Consider the following 21,779-nt stretch of genomic DNA (forward strand, 5'->3'; position numbering starts at 1 on the left):
TTTGACTGGTTGATTGAAAGACTCATTCAACTGTTCCACTTTAACATTAGTGACACATGCATGATTAAAAGAGACTGACTAATCAGCACACAACAAGAACTCAGTGCTAAAGCGATATCCAGGTCTTTTAATTGAAATAGTAGTTAACAAATCCTGTCCTAGCTCAACGTATCCTCACTGACATGGATTATCTGGTCACCCTAAGCCTACAGGAATGCTCAGCTTATTGATTTTACTGATACCAGCCTCCATGCAATGCAGCTCCACCATCCATTCTGCTTAAAATACAAGTGGACTGCATATAGCAGCCGAAGTGCATTGTGGGTTGGGGAACCCACTCAAGCTCCCCTGGTGCCTAATTAGGCACGTCTGCTAAAGTGTGACCAAGAGGAGGCCTATAGTACAGATGTTTGGGATATGAGGGGGTGGATGTGATTTCCCCCTCATCCATGCACCAAAACCAAACCTACAGCTACGGTAAGAAATGTGTCTTGCTGCCTGGAGAATAGAGGACAAATACCAATCTCATGCTGAGAAATTACTTAACAAGGCATCTGGAACCATTGGCTGAAGTCTTCATGTTGCCAGGGGGAAAGAAATTTGTGGCGCACAACAGTGTAGCGGTAAGAAAAGGGGAGTGATATCACGGAGGCAGCGTGGGACTCAAAGGCATAATAAATCAGTGACTGATTTATTATGTGTGTGCCGAAGTGAGGAAAATTAAAGCGAGAGAGGCTGACAGATGCTGGTGAAACAAAAAAAAAAGGCAAAGCGTTTCAACCAAATGAGGCAAAAAGGAGTTTAGCAGGAACGGAGCTCCCAGGAAGCCGTCGCTGGCCGTTTATGAGCGATAAGGGTGATGCACTTGGGCAGTGGTGACAATCCTTCCATCTGACAGGGGGTCCTCATTAGAGAAGGGCTGGCACGTCGGATTTTTGTTCACTCGCTCCCTCACTCTCTCCTTCTTCCTCGCGGCCCCCCCCCCTCGGTCACACGCTCTCCCCAGCTGCCCACGCAGCCAAAGCTCAAGTATCTGGCGACGGTGACAGAGGCAAGGAGTTGGGGGGCAGCGTGACTCATGCGAGAGGCTTTTCCCAAGCCTCTCCCAGGCACTTCAGGTGATGCCAAAAAAGCGGGGAGGCTGACGATCATGTAACGCTGGGTAATTATGCAAAAACACGCATGGGGGGGAGGCCGGCTGAGCGAGAGACTCACATGCCTGACTCACAGGGTTTTATTTTTATCCCCGATCATATTTTGATGCAGAATGAGCAGGAGGAGGAGGAGGAGGAGGATCCGCTACTGACCTGGAATAGTTAGGGCCTGCAATGCTCCTTGTCTGTTACTTCATCTCCAGTGCTCCCAGAGACTCGAGCGTAGCTTCCTGTAAGATAGCAAAGTGAAAAAATAGGGAAAAGGGTTTTTTTCCCCACCTGGAGTGGATCTGAAGGAGTGTCATGCAAGTAGCTTGCTTTCTGCTACGTGACCTTGCAGAAAAAAGTCAAATAAAATCCTCTATATTTCTGTAATTTTCTCTCTCAGTGCTGAGCAATCAAGGTATACAATTGCAGCAAGTCCGGGGTTTGAAATTGTACTAAAATTATTAAAGACCTCAGGTACAGCTGTAAATACACAATTTTCTTTCTACAATTCTGTGTTCTGGACCAATATACTATTTTGGGCTCATCACAAATAATTTTGCAGTTGAACCAATATGCCATTCAGTCGGCTGAGGGCCTCATGCTCGTGACGTTACCATACTGCTTTCCAGAAATCTGAGCTGTGAGTCACGCTGCTCAGGTTAGTAGCCTGGATGTGGCAGCGATACAGACACACACCCATGCCAGTGGCGTGTTAATCAGGGTTACGGCGTGTAACCGGCGGCAACAGGCTGCGAGCGATGGGCGCCTTGAGCGGTACATCCTCTGAAAATCTGCCAGCTGGCACATCTCAAAAGTACGACAGGGAAATCACATATCCCTTTGTAGTGCAGTTTAAAGAGCACGCGGATAGTAGCAGTATGTGTATGTGTGCGCGCACGGCTGTGTGGATTATGTTTATGTTACATCGTGGGGACCAAATGTGATAAATGTGATAAAAAATTTTGACTGTGTGGGGATCATTTTTCAGGTCCCCACAAAGATCTGTGAATGTCATTACTTATGGTTTAGGTTAGGGCTGGGTAGGGGTTAAGGCTGTCACGTTGGGATTACAGTTTTCCCCATAGAAATGAATGGAGAGTCCCCACAAAGATATAATTACAAACCTGTGTGTGTATGATGTAATGGCAGACTGTCACTGGGATGTCGTGTTCCCAATGGCACTACAGAAGGCTGAGAGAGTCACAGGGACACTCACACACCCCTCATCCGGCTCCCCCTGGTGTCCAGACTGCAGCGGTGCAGCTCCTTTCACAGCCCACTCAACCCACCCACCTCAAGCCTGTCTGTGCTCTTACACCCATCGTTAGGTGCTTTTACATTAGTTCTCTTCCGTGTGAAAGTTCAGGAGCAGCTGGGTCACAGATTGGCAAGCGCTGCTTTTCAAAGAGAACAAACAGAAAATCCCTAACAGTGCAAATGTGGGGATCAAAAGGGCCATGGAAGAATGAGGCCTGCAGGCCTGGCGTCCGTCTGTAGGGGGTCATGGGGGGGGGGTCGCGTCACATAATCCACACATATATATTCACCAGGATGCCAGTCTCTCTATACAGTATTCTGTCATTCTCAGTATAATTCTCTCTGTTTCTCAGTACAGTACTCTCTCAGTCTCTCAATATAGTACTTCATCATTCTCAGTACAGTACTATGTCATTCTCAGTACAGTACTCTCTGTTTCTCAGTACAGTACTCAGTCATTCTCAGTACAATACTCTCTCAGACTCTCAGTACAATATTTTGCCATTCACAGTACAGTACTCAGTCATTCTCAGTACAATACTCTCTCAGACTCTCAGTACAATATTTTGCCATTCACAGTACAGTACTCAGTCATTCTCAGTACAGTACTCCATCATTCTCAGTACGGGACTCTCTCAGACTCTCAGTACAGTACTCAATGTTTCTCAGTACAGTGCTCAGTCATTGAAACAGCTTGGATTTTGGCACTCCTTGCTGGAGTTAATAACTCCTGTTTGCTTTTACACTCTCACTGAAGAGCAGATCCACAGGTAGGAAGTCTACTGATGCTCAGGAGTCCTGCAGTTCTAGGATCAGCCCCACGGCACCTGGCTCAGCTCCCCTCGCAGACAAACCCTCCCAGCCTGGCGCTGGCCTGTGCTAGCTAGGTGTAGTGTGTGGTTTACACTTGCTATTAACCTCAATAAAGGTTGCTAAAGTCTTAAAGATATGCAAATGAGAAATGAATATTTGGGTCATCTCATATATCCAGCAATCCAGCAGTTGTTTGTTACAGCTGTCTCTAAACATTTTAACCAATATAGCTGTGCATGAATCTCGCAAAATGCTCACACTGGAATCCCGTAAAGACATTTGCTCCTCATTTTCTTTTGGGTTTTTACTCAAATATCACTTTAATGCCGTTTAAGTGGCATGTGTGGAAACAGGAGATGAGTTTATTTTTCTGAGGGGGGATCCTGGCTTCCACGGGCTTCTGGGGTTAGCACGTATTTTGCGTTCTATGGAGCACAATGATACCGCTGCCATCAAAAAGCTATTACGGTGAAAATGGATATCATTTGTGCGTGATCTGTAGATAAATATTATCAGAACCAATACTTAAGAAATACTCATATCAGATATGGCTAGTGAGCTGTCACATGCTCCTCAGTTTACATACGACTGGCTATTAAACGGAATACTCATCATGCCGGGGATCTGTAAGGGGCGAAACAGGACCGGGTCGTCTCAGTACAGGCAGAACCGGATCACTTATCTGTACAGTCGAGCATCGGACAGCGTGGTGAGACAAATCTGGAGACTCGGCACGGAAGCAGATGGTCCTTCTAAATATATCAGAAAACACTGATCCCCTTCAAAGAAGAATCTGAGACTTAGCGCATTTATGCGCACGGACACGCCAGGCGGTGCCAGGCGGTAACCGGGCCGCGCCAGGCGGTAACCAGCACGCGCCGGCGGCCTCGCGGCTGCATGTTAAACGTCAGGCGGCAGGCCAGGCCAGTGAGGGGTGAACGCGAACGTGCTCCATGTTGAGGCCGCCTGGGTTACCTTATAACCTGCCCCACACCCCCCCCCCCACTTGTGACATTTACAGATTTTATTGGCTAAACATGCCAATGGGCGTTACTGGATGGAGGAGCCTTTCCATCATATGGGTGCAGCTGGTCTGCAATAATGCTAAATAAACATACATTTATTACACTGTGCACACAGGCGGGGTAACATCTGAGCAGAGGGCAGGGGTCAGCTGGCCAAGGCCTCCCTATAATGGGATGATTGTGATTTCAAATCTCAAATGTGTCAGGGGTCACGCTGCACCTCCTCCGCTGAACCTTTAAAAACACACCCCCTTCCTTCTCAGCGGGGTACGCTCCTCCCAGCAGATCAGCCTGACCCTGCCGATAAAGGGACTCGGGCTCTGCCACGGGCAACCTTGCCGCAGTGAACCCATCATGCACCTGTCACTGTCTGCAGCAGGCTGCTCCTCCCTGGGTCGGCTGAATTCGACCAGCAGATCTACTGCTGTTACAGACTACTTCCAATCCTGCTAATGCTGCTAATATAGATCTGTTACTGCTGCATCAACTGCTGCTGGATTTGTTAATACTGTTTCTGCAGTTTCAACTGCTGATAATATAGATCTGCTACTGCTATAACTGCTGCTTCAACTGCTGCTAAAATAGATCGGTTACTACTGTTACTGCTGCATCAACTGCTGCTAGATTTGTTAATACTGTTACTTTGGTTTCAGCTGCTGATAATATAGATCTGCTACTGCTGTAACTACTGCTTCAACCGCTGCTAATATAGATCTCTTACTACTGTAGCTGTTTTCAATTACTACTAATATAGATCTGTTACTACTGTAACTGCTGCTTCAACTGCTGCTAATATAGATCTGTTAATATTGTTACAGCTCCTTCAGTTGCTGCTAATTCTGTTCTGTTACAAATGTTACTGCTGATAATGCAGCTAACATAGATCTATTATTACTGTCATTACTGCTGCAGCTTCTTCTAATATAGATCTGTTACTACTGTTACTGCTGCTTCAAGTTCTGCTAACTGAGATCTGTTACTATTGTAATTGCTGTGTCACCTGCTGCTAATATAAAGCTGTTACTGTTGCATCAACTGCTGCTAATGCTGTCTCTACTGTTACTACCAGTGCTATTTCTGATATAATAAAACTAAAGCATTGTTAATATTACTATTATTATTATAAAATGCATTATTATTATTATTATCATCATCATCATCATCATCATCATCATTATCATCATCAAAGACTTTCTTGTTTCTTAAGCATAGCATTCTGGGTTTTGACCTCCATGGCTGTGGGTTCAAATCCCAGCCCTGCTGTGCGTGTGCTGAGTTTGCATGTTCTCCCTGTGTTACACAGGTAAATCCCTGGTACCCTGTATTCTCTTGCAGTCCAAAAGCATGCAAGTAGGCTAACTGGCATCTCTAAATTGCTTGTATTGTGTGATTGTTTTTTTTTTGTATGCATGCCATCTGATGGGCTGGCATCCCATCCAGGGTGTACCCCAGCTGCCTGGGATAGGCTCACCCCCCACGACTCTGTCCAGGATAAACAGTGGAATGGATGGATGATCCAGCTCCTCATTGCTTGGATGAAACCAAAGCAGAATCTGGGTATCTGGGTATCGTCTTACAGTTGGTGACCTGGTGCCCAGCTCACTCCTGGGTCCTTTACTCCAACACTCAGCTCAACAGCTGAGTCCCCTGCTGGCCAGGTAGCTGGGGGGGGGGGCCTCCGTCACTCTCCGCTGCGGGTGGCAGCAGTCGGAGCTTCCTGTCGCCGTTGTCGTACGGACGCGTCAGTCATGCAGCGAAGCCCCCAGCACCACCGCTAGCGGGAAAAGTCACGCTGGCATTCAGGGAACGCTGCAAGAAAGGGAACATTCTCAGAGGAGGTGTTGGAAGCAAAAATACACCTTTTAGCTCAGTTTAGCTTTAAGAAGAGAAGCATCCATTAGCCCATTGGCGCTTTCTGGAACCACACGGAAATGAAACATCTCTGGCTGCTCTAAGGTCACATGGCCCTTTGTGTGGGAGGGTGGGGTTCAAAGGGGGTGGATTTATGTCTCGTGTGTGTGTGTGTGTGTGTGTGTGTGTGTGATTTATATATTACCCAATGTCCCTACAATGTGATAAAAACCTGTTATTTTGACCTTGTGGGGATATTTTTCCAGGTCCCACAAGGGAAAAGTCTGTGGCTGCTATCAAAAAACTAAAATAGCCACAGTCTGGGGTTAAGGTTGCCATAGTTTGGATTAGGGTTTTGCCTATAGAAATGAATGGACAGCTCCCACAAAGGTATGAATACAAACATGTGCGTGTGTGTAAGTCTGTATGTGTGTGTGTGTGTGTGTGTGTGTGTGTGTGTCCAGGCTCACACTGTCTGTCATCTGTCAATCACAGGGCAGAAGCAGTTCGCAGAGAGCATCCATCCATTAAACATGATCCTGTTTCCTCCCGTCCAGGCTGGGAGGAGGCACCTGCAGCACTGTGGGTTTCGGGAAACAACGGCATGTGCGGAATGCTAATCCCGCGCCGTGAGGCTCCTACGATCGCATCGGAAAACTCACACACTAATAGGTCAAAAATAATGTAGCACAGAAGCGGTGCAAAGTACGCCATGTTTCTGTGCTGGGGGAGCAACAGATGGCAGTATGAGGTGTGTGGGGGAGGGAGTGGGGGGCCCCAGGGAAGGTGTGCGGAGACAGACCGGGACCGGAGAGGGTGCAGTACTGTCTGCGGAGAGCTTGATTTCCCAGTGGGCCGAGCTCAGGCACTTAGCAGGCATTCGAGGCTCTGAGAGGGGCTTTCCCCTCTGCTCTGCTCCCAGCATGCATCTGCACGAGCGCGCAAACACGCACGCACGCACACACACGCACACACAGACATACAGATTAGGCATCTATATCTTTGCGGGGACTATCCATTCATTTCTATGGGCACGACTCTAATCCCAACAGTGGCAACCTTAACCCCTACCCAGCCATAACCTTAACCTTAAGTAGCCCAACAACACACAACACTTTTGGCATTTTTAGTTTTTTGATTGCAGTCACAGATTTTTATAAAATTGAGTTTCCCCTTGTGGGGACTAAAAAAATATCCCCACAAGGTTAAAATAAAAGGTTTTTTTTTATCACATTGTAAGGACATTTGCTCCCCATAATGTAAAATATACATGAACACACACACACACACACACACACGTTTTATTGTGCACATCATTTGTCTTACAGACACGTAAGCAGACAAGCCCGGGTGCTGTTAATTTAGCATATGCATGTCCAACACACCCTCCAAGCTGCAGGCAATAGATCAATACAGGGATGGCAGTCCTGCCATGCGAAAGAGCAGCCCTCCTTGGTGAATCTGAGATACCCACCCATGGCTTCTCCATGCTATCTGTTGGCCACATCACACTGCTAATCTGCAGTGGCCAGTTGCTGGTATCATCATTCAGGTTTGATGTGGACACTCAGCTGGCACTAGCTACCTTTCCCCCATGACTAAAACTAAATCGTGTCCCTCCCCATGGCTACGCTACAACTAAACAAGAACACCTGCTTAAAGCTAAGCTAGCTGACAAAGCTGAAGCTACAGCTAACTGTTTCCTTATGGCAGGGTTGGATGACTGTCACGCATCTGGTGCGACAGCCACACTTTCAGACTCTCATGCTCAAGCAAGAAATCTAACTGCAAATCTATATTATTCCATTATAAACCTGAACTTAGCTACGTCAGAAGCATTGTGGTACTTTGCAAACCCTACAGACTATTCACAAGGTAATAAAACTGTTGCATACATGTAAATATGTGTGCATGTTTGTGCAGACTTGAAAATCTCACTCCCGCCAGCTGACCGGTTGGCAACCGTGCATATGGTTAAAGCTAAGCTTCTTGACCTGGCTAAAGCTAAAGCTAACCATTTATGTAAGGCTGATGCTAAGCTTCTTGACCTGGCTAAAGCTAAAGCTAACCATTTATGTAAGGCTGATGCTAAGCTTCCTGACATGGCTAAAAATAAAGCTAATCTTATTCATATCTTTTCTTTTATCTCCTTCACTGCTCAGTATATTTTGATAGCTCACTATTTGTATGTTTTTGGTGCTGTTGCTGTTTAATAGGATGGTTAAGCCCCAGAATACTCCTCTAAAAATCATCTCTTAACTCTTCCTACATGGTTCAAACTAAAGCTAACTTTCACTACACGTTTAAGGCTTTACTTCCCACACATGGCTACAACTAACCTTCTTTGCATGCCTCAAGCTAACATTCCCCATATGGCTAATGTTATCCTTCTCCTATGCCTAAAGCTAACATTCCCCATATGGCTAAAGTTTTCCTTCTCTCTATGCCTAAAGCTAACATTCCCCACATGGCTAAAGCTAACCCCCCTCTGTATACCCAAAGCTAATATTCCCCATATGGCTAAAGCTAACCCTTTCAGCATTCTCAATGTTAGCATTCCCCACATGGCTAAAGCTAACCCTCTTTTTGCGCCCAAAGTTATCATTTTGCACAAACCTACAGCTAACCCTCTCTGTAGACCCAATGCTAGCATTCCCCACATGGCTAATGCTACCCCTCTCTTTGTGCCCAAAGTTAGCATTCTGCAGAAACCTACAGCTAACCCTCTCTGTATACCCAATGCTAGCATTCCCCACATGGCTAATGCTACCTCTCTCTTTGTGCCCAAATTTAGCATTCTGCACAAACCTACAGCTAACCCTCTCTGTAGACCCAATGCTAGCATTCCCCACATGGCTAATGCTACCTCTCTCTTTGTGCCCAAAGTTAGCATTCTGCAGAAACCTACAGCTAACCCTCTCTGTATACCCAATGCTAGCATTCCCCACATGGCTAATGCTACCTCTCTCTTTGTGCCCAAAGTTAGCATTCTGCAGAAACCTACAGCTAACCCTCTCTGTATACCCAGTGCTAGCATTCCCCACATGGCTAATGCTACCTCTCTCTTTGTGCCCAAAGTTAGCATTCTGCACAAACCTACAGCTAACCCTCTCTGTATACCCAATGCTAGCATTCCCCACATGGCTAATGCTACCCCTCTCTTTGTGCCCAAATTTAGCATTCTGCACAAACCTACAGCTAACCCTCTCTGTATACCCAATGCTAGCATTCCCCACATGGCTAACACTAACCCTAACCCTACTTATATTGTTTCCCCATTGTCTTTCACTTTATTTTTGACGCATTGAGCTCAGCTCTCTATATACCTCTGCATACCCTCGTGTAATAGCTACAGTCTCCCCAGGTTTTGCAGGTCCCACAGTTTCTGTCCCGCGCCCAGCTGGTATCTGGCTTGTCCTGACCTGCCTCTGTTCCACAGAGGTTAAGACGCGGAGAGCTGCTCGCTATATCTCCGCCCGCTGAGTAGAAGGCGCATCAGCACACAACGTGCTATCCCCGGTCATGCCGTACTGGAAGACACACCGTGTGCCCACTCCAGGCCCAAGATCTATGAGATGCTGTGGAGGGGAATATGATAAAGAAATAATCATTTAATCATTTCTTCTCTTTAAGACCCTGACACAGATAATGCTCTCAGCAGGTGGAAGCGTGTGTCTGCCTTTGGAAATAAGTGGGTCCTTGAGCTGAAACTTGATGGGTGAAGATGTCACGACAGGTAAGGACTTCAGTGTTCAATACCGCACCTTCGCAACGGAGGTCTATGCCTCTCGGGTTTACGGCTGCAGATCAAAACATAGACATCTTCTTAGCAGCTAAGAATAAATGCACATGCGTGCGTACAATGTGAATTATTAGCATCGCATGGACGTCCGCCGTGCCATGTGGAAATATAAATCAGCTTAAAAAGGGAGATTAATCGAGAGCCAAGAGCTGGAGGCAGCGTAAGCGAGAGCAGCACTGGTGGGAGTGAGGAGATGAAGGCCCAGCGGGGTGCTGCAAGCAGGAGGTACTGGGAGGAGCGGGGAACGGGGTCACCCGCTACTGACGGGGGGTGGGGGGGGGGGGGGGCGTGGGGGTGAGTGGTGCCAGTGAGTAACACTATAAGCCCCAAAGTCCAAATATATGGCAGTGGGACTTCACTGGAGCTCCCGGTCACCTGATTGCTGGCATGCTTTCAGAGCTGGCCTCAACAAGGTACGGAGACCTCCCGTATGACTGATAGAGCGCTGTCGTTTTCTAACAGGCTTCACGGAAGCCTGACATCAACAGCAAGCCGCGTCTCACCGGTCTGTACCATGCTCTTGTTCCTGAGGTGGCACACTGACCTGGCGGGTAGCACTTTTGGCTCATACCTCTGGGCATGTGGATCCCTCTTTGGTGCCAGCTCTTCCCCTCTGCCATTTCTTTAGCCATTCAGAACTGGAGCCCGGAGACAGACCATTGAGCAGGACTGGGCGTCGCCATGCTGCGGTGGGGGCAGGTCATGTGATTGCCCCTTATGTTCCTCCCTCCCCAGGGAATGGCATGCAGACCCATCTTCAGCACCTCCTCCCCTCGCTCCTGGAGCATCCTGCTGCCACATATCAGTCCAGCCTCCTAGGAATTTTTAGTATTAAATACATTGATTTTCCTCATGATAAATATCTCAATATATTCCAAGTGAAGTGAAATCCTATCCTCTTGGAAATTAGCACATCAATAATATTCCAATATTCCAATATTCGAGATCCGAGAATCGAAACTTATATCCATATGGGAGCCGCCATTTTTTCCAGTCCGCTGCCGGACCAGGAGCTGCATCCTGAGCGGCCAGTCAGCAGGTGACTCTTCCCAGTTCCATACCAAGCCAAAACTGAAGGATTCCCCTTTCACTACCTTGTAAACTTCTAAAACAATAAAGTCTCTGTGCTTCTGGGCCCCCATTTGTTCATTAATCTTCTTTATGGCCTTATTTACTGCCATTTTAAGTCAGGATGAAGGAATCGAACTATTACAGTAGGTTGCCAGGCAAGGAAATTTCAACTGACAAAACGTTTTTATGGGTGTTTATAGTTTACATTGAAAATGAGTAGTTGGCAGGTTTTGCCTCCACCTTGTATAAGGAATATTAGCGGGCTGGCCGTTCGATATGTAGGAGTGATGAACATTTCAGACTTATTGTCTGTCCCTCCCGCACTCAGCATAACATGCAACATGCAGTGAGGTATCCTCCGCGCGTCTCCGAGCCATGCTCCAAATCGCCTATGACAGTGCAACATGCAGTGAGGTATCCTCCGCGCGTCTCCGAGCCATGCTCAAAATCGCCTATGACAGTGCAACATGCAGTGAGGTATCCTCCGCGCGTCTCCGAGCCATGCTCCAAATCGCCTATGACAGTGCAACATGCAGTGAGGCAGTGAGAAACATGACAGTGTTTCTCAAACCAGTCTTCGGGGATCCCCAGACGGTCCACGTTTTGTCTCCCAACTCTCTGGCCTATGATGCCTCTTCATGCACGTTCCGGTGTTGTGGGTTCATTGGTTTGGTTTGTCTAGGAGCGCCGTGTTGCTCTGCAGGCTAAGATGTTGTGTTTGTGATCCAAAGGCCATTGGTTTGCATCCCAGGGTCAGCAGAGTCATCTGTGTTGGGCCTTTTGGCAAGACCCTTCCTCCAGGGCATAGCTGCACCTCTGTTCTCAAAAAAATGAATAATGCTTTGGATAAAAGCATCCGCTAAACAAATCAAAATGTATCTGCTCTTTATTTTGGATCCTCTTCCGGTGTGTGGATGAGAGTGCAGCTCGCAGTGAGTCAGCCCTGGCGAGGCAGGAGAGATGACATCCAGACTCAGCATCTGGAGCCGGAAGGACGGCCTTCCTCGCATTCCAGTGCGGACACTGCCTCAGTGCCTGATCAGTAGTGGGCAGTGGCATATTGTTCCCTTGTGGGACGGTGCTGTTGTCTTACCCTGAAGCAAGGTACTTAACCTGAAAACACCACAGCAAATATCTCGCTGCAGCCAACCTGTAATACGCATATTCTAAGCTTAGCAAGTTCAGCTTATAATTGTCCCTGAGCCAAAAATAAACAACCAACAGCAAACTGCAATTTTTTTTCTAAATAATCACTAATACCTGGTAACAGTAATATGTGATGGTCTTTGTGTGACAGTACACATGGCAGTGCTTGTGTGTGGGTTATGTTTATATTACATATTTTAAATGTTCCCCACAATGTGATAAAAACTTGTTATTTTGTCATTGTGGGGGCCATTTTTCAGGTCCTCGCAAAGATCTGTGAATGCAATTATAAAAGTAAAACTGCCAAAAGTCTTGTATTTTGTTTGGTGACTTTTGCTTAAGGTTAGGGCTGGGTAGGGGCTGATTGGGATTAGGGTTTTCCCCATAGAAACGAATGCAAGGTCCCCATTTAGATAGTTATGCCAATGTCTGTGTGTGTGTGTGTGTGTGTGTGTGTGTGAGCGGGTTTACCTATCCTTATGGGGATATAATGTCCCCATAACGTGATAAATATCCATTTTTTTCCCCCTTATGGGGACCGGTTTCCTGGTCCCCATAAGGGAAAACTCTATTTTATAAAAATCGGTGACTGCTATGAAAAAACTAAAAATGCAAAAACTCTTGTATTTTGTTAGGTTACTTATGGTTATGGTTAGGGTTGGGTAGGGGTTAAGGTTGTCATAGTTAGCGTTAGCATTTTTCCCATTGAAATGAATGAGCGGTCCCCATAAGGATATGTTTACCCTACGTGTGTGTGTGTGTGTGTGTGTGTAGATGTACCACCAGCCAAAGCCTGGGATTATATGGCATCCATTTGCTTAGATTTGCAGTGTTTGCGCAGTGTCTGCCCCAGTGTATACAGAGCAATCAGAGGTGAATAATGTCACCTTAGGGTACAACAACTGTCCCTATAAAGACTTGTTGTATTAAAGAGATAGGTATAATTATGTCCTTTTTATCTATTGTATTGACATGTTACGATACTTAAGTAAACTTTCTAGACATTATTATTGCTGAAACCAATTTAAATGAAACATTGTGAGTGAATGTAGTAAGGCAGTGGGAATCCAGCTGACTGCAGTGTGCTCAGGGTGAATGGTACCACCACTGGACATCAGAAGCATGAGGAACCTTGGTGGGAACGCTGCGAACGCGGGGTCCTCGTTCCTCCTGACGCCCCAGAGAGCACATGCTCCGGAGATCTCTGCGGCTCACAGCCATTTGGGCTTCAGCCATGCAGGCCAGCGATGCACGTTTTATCTGTGCACAATCAGGCAAATACATCAGATTGCACTTGTGTGAAGTGGAGGCTTTACTCACCATTACATAAAAAGAGCATAATCACAAGAGAAACTCTGTAAGGCTCATTATCTCACCCCTGCGGGCCATTAAAACAAAGCCGATTGGATCTTACGATGAGACTGGACAGAAATATCAAAAGATGTACTTTTATTTCTAAATAGATTTCTATGCCAATTTAATAAATAGATTTGCAATTGTACTTGTGTATTGTTTTGATGTCCCAGTTGGCTGAAAAGAAAGTGCAAATTTGCTGCCAAATGCAAGAACAGCTAGATAATTTTTAACTGGTGGCATGTGTGTGTATGCATGTATGTATATAAGCATGTATGCCTATAAGTATGTATGTATATGTGTATGCATGTATGTATATAAGCATGTATGCATATAAGTATGTATGTATATGTGTATGCATGTTTGCATGCATATATGTATGTATACAGGCATGCATGTATGTATGTGATATTATGCCCCCCTGCTTCTGTCAAACCCCAGTGGACTACAAATCGCTGTAAAGAGAACAGGTTGGTATGGCGACGAACCACATTCATCGTCATAAATGTCTCTGCGAGTCCTTTAAAGTCTGGATCCACGTGCGATTAATGCCCTAACTACCCATACTACTCAATTATAGCCCATAATGTCTCAGGGTTATCTCTGCTGCCCGATTCAGCGGTGAGTGTGGGGCTGGGGGGCCGCGTTTCCTCCCTGATATTATCATCGTAAAACTCGAGGGCATACGCCCCCCGTGCTTTGTGTGTGCTTTATGCCTCCTGCTTTTGGTCGGGACCCAAGACAGGACACATCAGATACAGAATAACCAGGAGGATCTCCTTCCCACCTGAGGCCACAGACTCCAACTGTGAGGAAATGGTGGGCAAGTTTGTGTGTGTGTTTGCGTGTGTGTGTGTGAGCGGGTGTGTGTGTGTGAGCGGGTGTGTATTTCACTGCACGTTTTATCCCACACTTTAAATTCAGTGTCTGTCTTCAGACCTGAAAAGGCAGATTTTGAGCAGCAGTAAAATTGCAAATTACAGAACCTGTGAAGAAGATGGGTTGTGGTGTTTCGGCTCTGTCAATAGCAAAGGTGGCTGTACCCCCCTGGCTGATGGGGGGGGACGACAGGAAGTGCCTCCCTCTGTCTCAGAGGAACCTATAATCCTTCTCTCTCTATATGTTACCTGCTGGAAAAAAATGTCGAAACGTTGCTCAGTCCGGTCCCTCACCGATTCTTTTTGGTCAGAGGGTTAAAGTCTTTTCAGTAGAATTCAGTGACCTTGGTGTTTTGGAGAGTTCCAGAAACAGCTCTTTACAGCATAAGTATGTGTGCTTTTACGTGGAGAGCATCCAAATTGCACCCCAAAGCGGCAGGGGGGGGGTGAAATCCCAGCATCAAGATGGAAAAAAGAGCCTTTTAACTTCAAATCAAGATCTATTATTATATTTTTAAATTGTGAAAATGCGGTTATATGGTCAGTGCAATATTATTTGCACAAGTACGTTCAAACATGTTATTTTACTTGTTTTTTTTTTTATATGGATAAACCCACACATATACGGGTGAGAGAGAAGCTTGGGATCTAACTACAGGGTCACCCAGCAGCCCTGCAGCATTTTATGGCGATTTAAGGATTTTTCCTTGTTCTAAGGCCTCACAGAGATGTGGCTATTCTGCCAAGCATGGAATTTGAACCAGCAGCCTTCTGATGGTGAGCACAGGAGCCTGTCACCATGAGCTATGAACCCTCAACTGGGGGAAGATGTCACAGAAGGCGTGTGGTTTAGATGGAGGAAGCTGGATGAAAGCTGTATGGGAGGGAAGGTGGGATTAGGTGGGAAGGTGCTCAGTGTCATGGCGGACTGAAGCGGGCCCGGACTTTGCCGGAAACGGTGAAGCGTGGCATGCAGGATTCACCTCAGGCCGCTGTCTCTGCGGTCTCCATGGCAGCAGCACTGCGGACGCCTCCGACCGGCGGTAATGAATAAGTAATTAAGAGACAAATGTGAAGTGATTACAGCCACCAACTGCTGGGCACTATTACCCATAGTGCACTGCTGCGGCGGCAGGTTCTCTCCTATGTCATGCAGCGAGTCCTGTCATGCGAGCGATCCATTTGTCCGAGTCCTATCCTGATGGGGTAGGCGAGGGGGGGGGTCTATTTATGCTGTTTCGACCAATCACCGAGGACGACAGTCATTAACGGTCCGAAACGTGCCACTGTACAAGGTTGTTTGACATTGTCACAACGAGGTGTAAATGCGAACACAAACAGCAGATCATTAATTACTCTGGGCTTGCTTGCGTACCGGGAGAGACAAAAATAACATCCAAATCTAGCAATACAAAAAATGAATAATCTATGATTAAAAATCAAACAGTAGTAATACCGGCTAGGCCAGCAGGTGGCTCTTTATACACAGTGGTAATTGAAATCCAAGTAGTATTTACCTGTTTTATGCCTGAACAGATTTCCATTAAAGAATCTTCAAAGAATCTTGTATTGCGTCTTCTTTATTAAGCCAATGTAAAGGAGGGACATTGGTATATATTATACAGCCTGTCCAGGCTGGAGAAAACAAAGATTGAATTAAGTTCCTGCATCATCAGAGGAATCCCCATGCAGACGGAATCCTGCGCATTCTCCGCTTAGCCCTCCCCGTGTAACATTTGCACAAGTGACGGGGAGAGCGGGGTGGGCAATGGCGCTGGCTTGCGGTTAAAAATAGCCGTGCCAGGGTGGCGGCATGGGGAGCTGAGAGGGTTTCTTTGGAGGTCAGCGTGATCCCGCGAGTGGAGCCAACAGCCGCTAGCGCGTCAGGATCTGACAGGAACGGGACGGCCACGCGCTGACTCACCCCGCCAACAGACAGACCGGCGGCATGCTAAACACACAGGCGCGCGCATGCTGCGGGGCATTCACGGAGATCCTACGCTAAACACACACGCGTTTGCAGCGTTATTTTAAGGAGCCCATTTCGGCACCAGATGGAGCCTCAGTTTACACTGGATTCAGGGCTCACTGCAGCTCAGTGAGTGTAGAAGGTGCTCCAGGTGAGGAGGAACCATGCTTGTCAAAGCAGTTATTCATGAAACATTAACGTTGCCTGAATTTTACCAGCTCTGATACTTTCTGCTCGTGTAAAGTGTAAAACATCATCTCTTCATCATGCTCTTCCGAGCAGCAATAATTCATGAGTTACTTAAAGTACAAAAGATGTTTCTCCTAAATTTTTCATTTTGGAGTCCGGCCCTGATTTTCTCTTCCTGGTAGCAGAAAGAAAACAGATTGCGTTTAAGATCATTTTAATATTTCATCGCTACCCATCACAGTCACATTAATCCTACTTTTATGAATATGATCCGCCGTTGAAATGTTTTATTTATCGTTCATGTCATTCTCCAGGACGCAGAAGATACCTTGTGGAGGAGACGGCTGGGAGGCGTCTTGCTGGATGCTGGCAGTCAGCTGCAGGTGGGGAATGAGGGATGACAGCACTATCATAGCACATATTCATCAGTAACCTGCAACTTCTTCTCCTCACTTTTGTTTCCTGCTGTCTTTCCGTCTCGCAACCCCCCCCCCCCCCCGTCCGCGTGGAAGTGGGAAGTTGCCTCTTATGGGCGTTTCCCCCCCCCCCCCCCGGCTTCTTACTGCGGTGAACCGAAGCGAAGTCTCCCATGGTGTCTTACCCGCCGGATCACGCGCCAGGCTCAGCACGTCACGCCTCGCCCAAATCCCCGAGCTTGAGGTTTCCACGCAGATCTGAAGCTTGGGGCTGCAGGGAAGAGAGCGGATGTCCTTGGGTAGATGAGTCAAAGTTAAACAATGTTGAGAATGCCTGAGTCTTGCGGTACATAAGTGACCCCCCCCCCAACCATCCACCCCCCCAAGCTTCAAAGCTTCAGTAAGTATCTGCGAACAACATCCAGGGTCAGGCCTCGACCGACAATTAAGCTTAAAAAATGTGCATGCATCATTTTGTAATGCGTCGAGAGGAAAGTCAGCATTTACTTCTGCAAGTAATTAGGCCGCAAGAAAAGGCTGCTGTGTTTGCATGTGTGTGGAGATAGATAAAGGTTATACGTGTATATTTACTGCATATGCATGTATATATAGCGAAGTGCAGTGTGTGTATATAGACAGATACTGAATTTCTGTGCTGCATTCAGTGGTACCACATAAAATGATAAATGGTTCCATTTCTCACTTCCGCTGTGAATTTTAATTCGTTCTATACAGAGCCCGGTGTGACCAAGAGGCCCACGAGCGTGCACGCCGTTTAAATTAACAATGATAGTAATTGCTTCAATTTAAAACACCAGGAAAAAAACTGACCTTACAGCGAGGCAGAAGAAAACGGCATGCACTACAGAACAGCTGCAGGAGCGAATAACAGGCTGACCTGGATAAATGGTGAGTTTAGAGGGCGAGCCGTCGCTCCCCCCCCCCCCCGCCCCCCCCGCCAATCCCCCCCCCCCCCCCCCCGGAACAATGAGAAGAGTTAGCAGATAAACTCGAGGGTCATCCTTTCTCACTCTGAAATTACCATGGCCTAATTACTCAGCTAACAGAGGGGAAAAAAAGCAAATTGTGATCTGGAAATCGGATGGAGAGGAAGACAGCGTGCCAAAGTAGGGCAGGAACGAGAGGCTCGCCGACAGGCGGAGGACGAATGCAGACAGACCGAGGCTGGACTTTATTTTAAGCACGTCACAGGCACACATTACCGGGCGCCCGATTACTCACGCCACACATGCCGCCTTGGGAGGATGTCTGCATGATGCTTTGTCCCGCATGACTGAACATCCAGAGACACCCACACTCAGGGTTAAAATAGACCCTCTTTGCACACGTGCCGCCTGCTGTTGACCCTGTTGTTGTGGCATCATTGTCGCCACTATCGCTAATTCTCCCTCCCGATTCAGCGCTGAGTTCCGCATGTCCTGCTCCTCTCGTCCTCCTCTGCCTGCTCCTCTCGTCCTCCTCTGCCTGCTCCTCTCGTCCTCCTCTGCCTGCTCCTGACGATGCGGATCCTAGCTCCTGCTACTTTGTGCCTTATACCCAACGGGACGGAGTCGTTAGGCTGATGAGGATGTTAATATTTCAGCTTACATCACTAAGCTTCAGCTCCTCTGTTCTTCTTTGGTTACGCCCCCCCCCCCCTCCATCTCATACCCCCTCCCCCCTAATCTCCCCTAGGGCTGCTGAAGGATCAGTTTTCCAGGGGGACGAAGTTTGTGGATCCTCAGGCCAACCTGGGATGGAAAGAGAAGAGAACTTTCTGGAAAGCTCAGCCATCGGGGTTAAGCAGGGAACATAGCCCTGTACCTCTAGGAATGTGCATAAGAGAGCCAGACCCCCCAGCCTGGTCAGTGATATTCTGATGGCAAAAGGACACTGGCATGCTGACGGCACATCAAAGTGAAGCCCAGAGACAGACACCATGCTTCATGTAACATCAGTGAGAACCACAGAGATGTTCCTGAGGCTGAATTTTTAAAATGTGTAGTTTTACACTCACTGGAGGCCTTGAGATATAATTACAATGTGTCACCAATCCAAATTAAACAGGGGGACATTTTAAAATATAATAATGACAAATTTGGTGTGGAAATGGGAGGAGTGGCATTTGGGGAATGGCCGGACCGTACGGTAAACATTGCTCCTCTTAGCTTGATTTTTTTCCCATAACCTTGAGGCTGTAGTGCTTTCCCATCAAACCTCAGCACAAAGGCATCTCCTTCAAACAGCTGCGGACGTTATTTTAGGAAAGCGTTTGGTGTTTTAGGTCAGCCCCTGAAACTCCTGAGATCTGAACACCTCTGTCGGTGTTACCCCAGTTCCCGTCCTGAACAAACGAGAGGAAAAGAAAACGCCTGTTTGCAGACAGGCTACATGGAGGTGGGTGGAATTGGAGACCTTTCAGTGTTTCTGTGCTTCCCCCCCCCCCCCCCCCCCCCTTGACATGGCCTTGAGGGACGTAGCGAGGGAGCATCTGAATGCAGTGCACTCAGCCACCAAAATCTGCAAGGTACCTGTGGGCTCCTGTTATGCGTTAGGGTTTCAGAAGCATCTTCACCCACCACAGATGTTTCAAGGCCTGGTTAGCAGAACACGCTGATTCAGCATCTCCTAAATGAGGAACACGTTTATTTAATATTAAGTGCAGTGACTATTTGTGGCCTACAGGGGGCCCCCAAACTTCGTGGGCCCCACACAAATGCACGGTTTGAGTGGTAAACACCGGCACTGGGGAAAATCAAAACGCCCTATTTTCACTCATGCGGCCCAACCTGCCCCCGTCTTCCTGAGCCGTGCTCTCGTCCCGCTTAAGGCTGTCAGCTGCCCTTTCGCTGAGCACTGCCCACCCTGGCGAGAAGCGGCAGAAATGCCATCAGACATGATGAGGGTGCTCAAGCAGACGGGGGGAGTGACAGGGACAGACTGGCACAGCAAGGGAGGGAGGGAGTACTTTTACCTGCAGAGGGGGGGGTGTTTACTGGGATGAAGTCACACTGCACCTGGAAGTTGGTCCCTGTCATTCAGGCTTTCATTCACCCCTCAGTTTCTGTCACGATTTGCTTTAAAAAATAAAAATAAAAATCACCATTAAAACTTTTTTTTTGTTTGCCACAGGCAGAAGGACAGAATAAAATGATGTTTGTTTTTTGGTTTTTTTTTTAGCTGCTTTCCTGTCCACGTTTTTTTGACTTTCATGGGAATTTCAATCTCAAGCACGCGGAGAAAGACGCAAATGGTGGGGGGTGGGAGGAAGGGGGGCGCTGCTGGCGAGGGGCGAGCTGTGTGGGTATCACGCCTCTGACAGGATGGCGTCGCACAAGGATGACGACATTGTCATGCCACAAGGAAGAGGTCCCGGCGTGGAATGGCGGCGGACGTGTGTCCCGCCCTCCGAGGTGGGGCCGGTATTCGGGGGGGAGACGCAGAGCCAGGGCTAATTGACAACGTGGCAGTCGTCCAGCCAGACATTGCCCATCTGCAACTTCCTGGCATTTACGCCCCACTTTGGGCACGTTAGCCTAGCCGCGGCGAGGCGTGCGCCACTGGGACCTCCTGACGAGGAGGTGTGGAGACGGAATGCAGTGTGTGGCAGCTCTGGGAGCCCCTCTGCCCCACTTGGGCGCAGGGATATCTCCTCTGGACCGCCACCAGCCACGAAAGGAGGCAGTTCCAGCTTGGTCCATGAAGACCAGGTCGCCAATGACTCCAGGCCACCGAGAACCTTGCTGTCGTAGCCCCAAGGAGGGGGACACCATTCAGCAGGATAAACCGTCAACATAATCCTTACAGCACACCCCGTGTGTGTTAGAGACTGTACAACAGCAGGAAGACAATGGAGCCTGCTTAGAAGGATTACACAGATCCTAGTGGACCTGGCTTTACTGGAAAGACCACAGGCATTTAATAATCCTGGTTTAATAATAATAATAATAATAATAATAATAATAGGGGTGAGTGACCATAAGGCATTACAGACTCGATCACCAAATGGTGAGTGCGGCTTTGTGCAAATAGTTTAAAAAAACACAAACAAATTAAATAAATGGATCTTTTTTTCCCCTCCTTTGTGCCACAAGTCACTGCAGTAGAGAAACACATTTGTCCAGCATTTCATGTGCTTCCTTGAACTGGTACAGACGCTGGGGGGGATACAGAAGCACTGGGCAGAAGAGGAGAGCTTATAGTGTTTAGCAACAGTGCAATATGTTATCCTTTGATGACCGGGGATAATTACTCGCCTCAACGTTTCTGGCGACTGCCCATCTGCTTGCTAGGAGGCAGCATTTCAGAGCTATGAGGCACGTCTGTTTCGGTTTAAAAAAAGAAGGCAGAAGCGCGCTTTTGAAGCGATTCGCCTCTGGAACGGAAATGCAAGCGAACTGGAAGCAGAAGTAGCCTGGGTTTGCTGTGGTTGGTGGCCAGTGCTCCTTATACGCAATCAGAGTTCGCCCCAGCATTATATACTGCAGGTGGCTTAATGTGACGCATGACAAATGGAAAGAAAAGTGCTTTTTTCTGACAGCTGCAGTTCTTAAGGTCACCAAGGGCCACTGAAACTTCGCATTACTCTTACTTCATGATTTATCGTCTTCACGGGAAGGGATCTCTGACTATCCCGAGTGGCCGGGCCACATATTCTCCATGGAAATGAAAGATAACAGGGAAACGTGCAGGATTACAGGTCGGCGAACTGCCGGGGTCCACATATAATCTGAGCCGCCGGGGATTAAAATACAGGAGCTGCTGAGGTTATAACTGATAAACGTAAACGCTTTCGGCAAACTGCTACAACAACAACAAGTACGTTTATGAAATATTATTTATGCGTTAAACATCCATTAAAACAATT

General features: G+C 47.5%; 2 long non-coding RNA genes across 2 annotated transcripts; one reads left to right on the forward strand and one right to left on the reverse strand.

Annotated features, from left to right (window-relative positions):
- Positions 1-616: 616 nt before the first annotated feature.
- On the forward strand, positions 617-10,739 carry LOC111833939 (uncharacterized). Its single transcript, XR_002835868.2, has 3 exons — positions 617-1,118; positions 9,750-9,824; positions 10,519-10,739. It is a non-coding gene; the product is annotated as an uncharacterized lncRNA (long non-coding RNA).
- Positions 10,740-16,735: 5,996 nt separating this feature from the next.
- LOC140579263 (uncharacterized) lies at positions 16,736-18,480 on the reverse strand. Its single transcript, XR_011983359.1, has 3 exons — positions 18,155-18,480; positions 17,098-17,183; positions 16,736-16,873 (listed from the first exon to the last, which is right to left on the reverse strand). It is a non-coding gene; the product is annotated as an uncharacterized lncRNA (long non-coding RNA).
- Between the last annotated feature and the right edge of the window lie 3,299 nt (positions 18,481-21,779).

Source organism: Paramormyrops kingsleyae, chromosome 17, assembly GCF_048594095.1.
Source record: "Paramormyrops kingsleyae isolate MSU_618 chromosome 17, PKINGS_0.4, whole genome shotgun sequence".
Classification (NCBI taxonomy): Eukaryota; Metazoa; Chordata; class Actinopteri; order Osteoglossiformes; family Mormyridae; genus Paramormyrops; species Paramormyrops kingsleyae.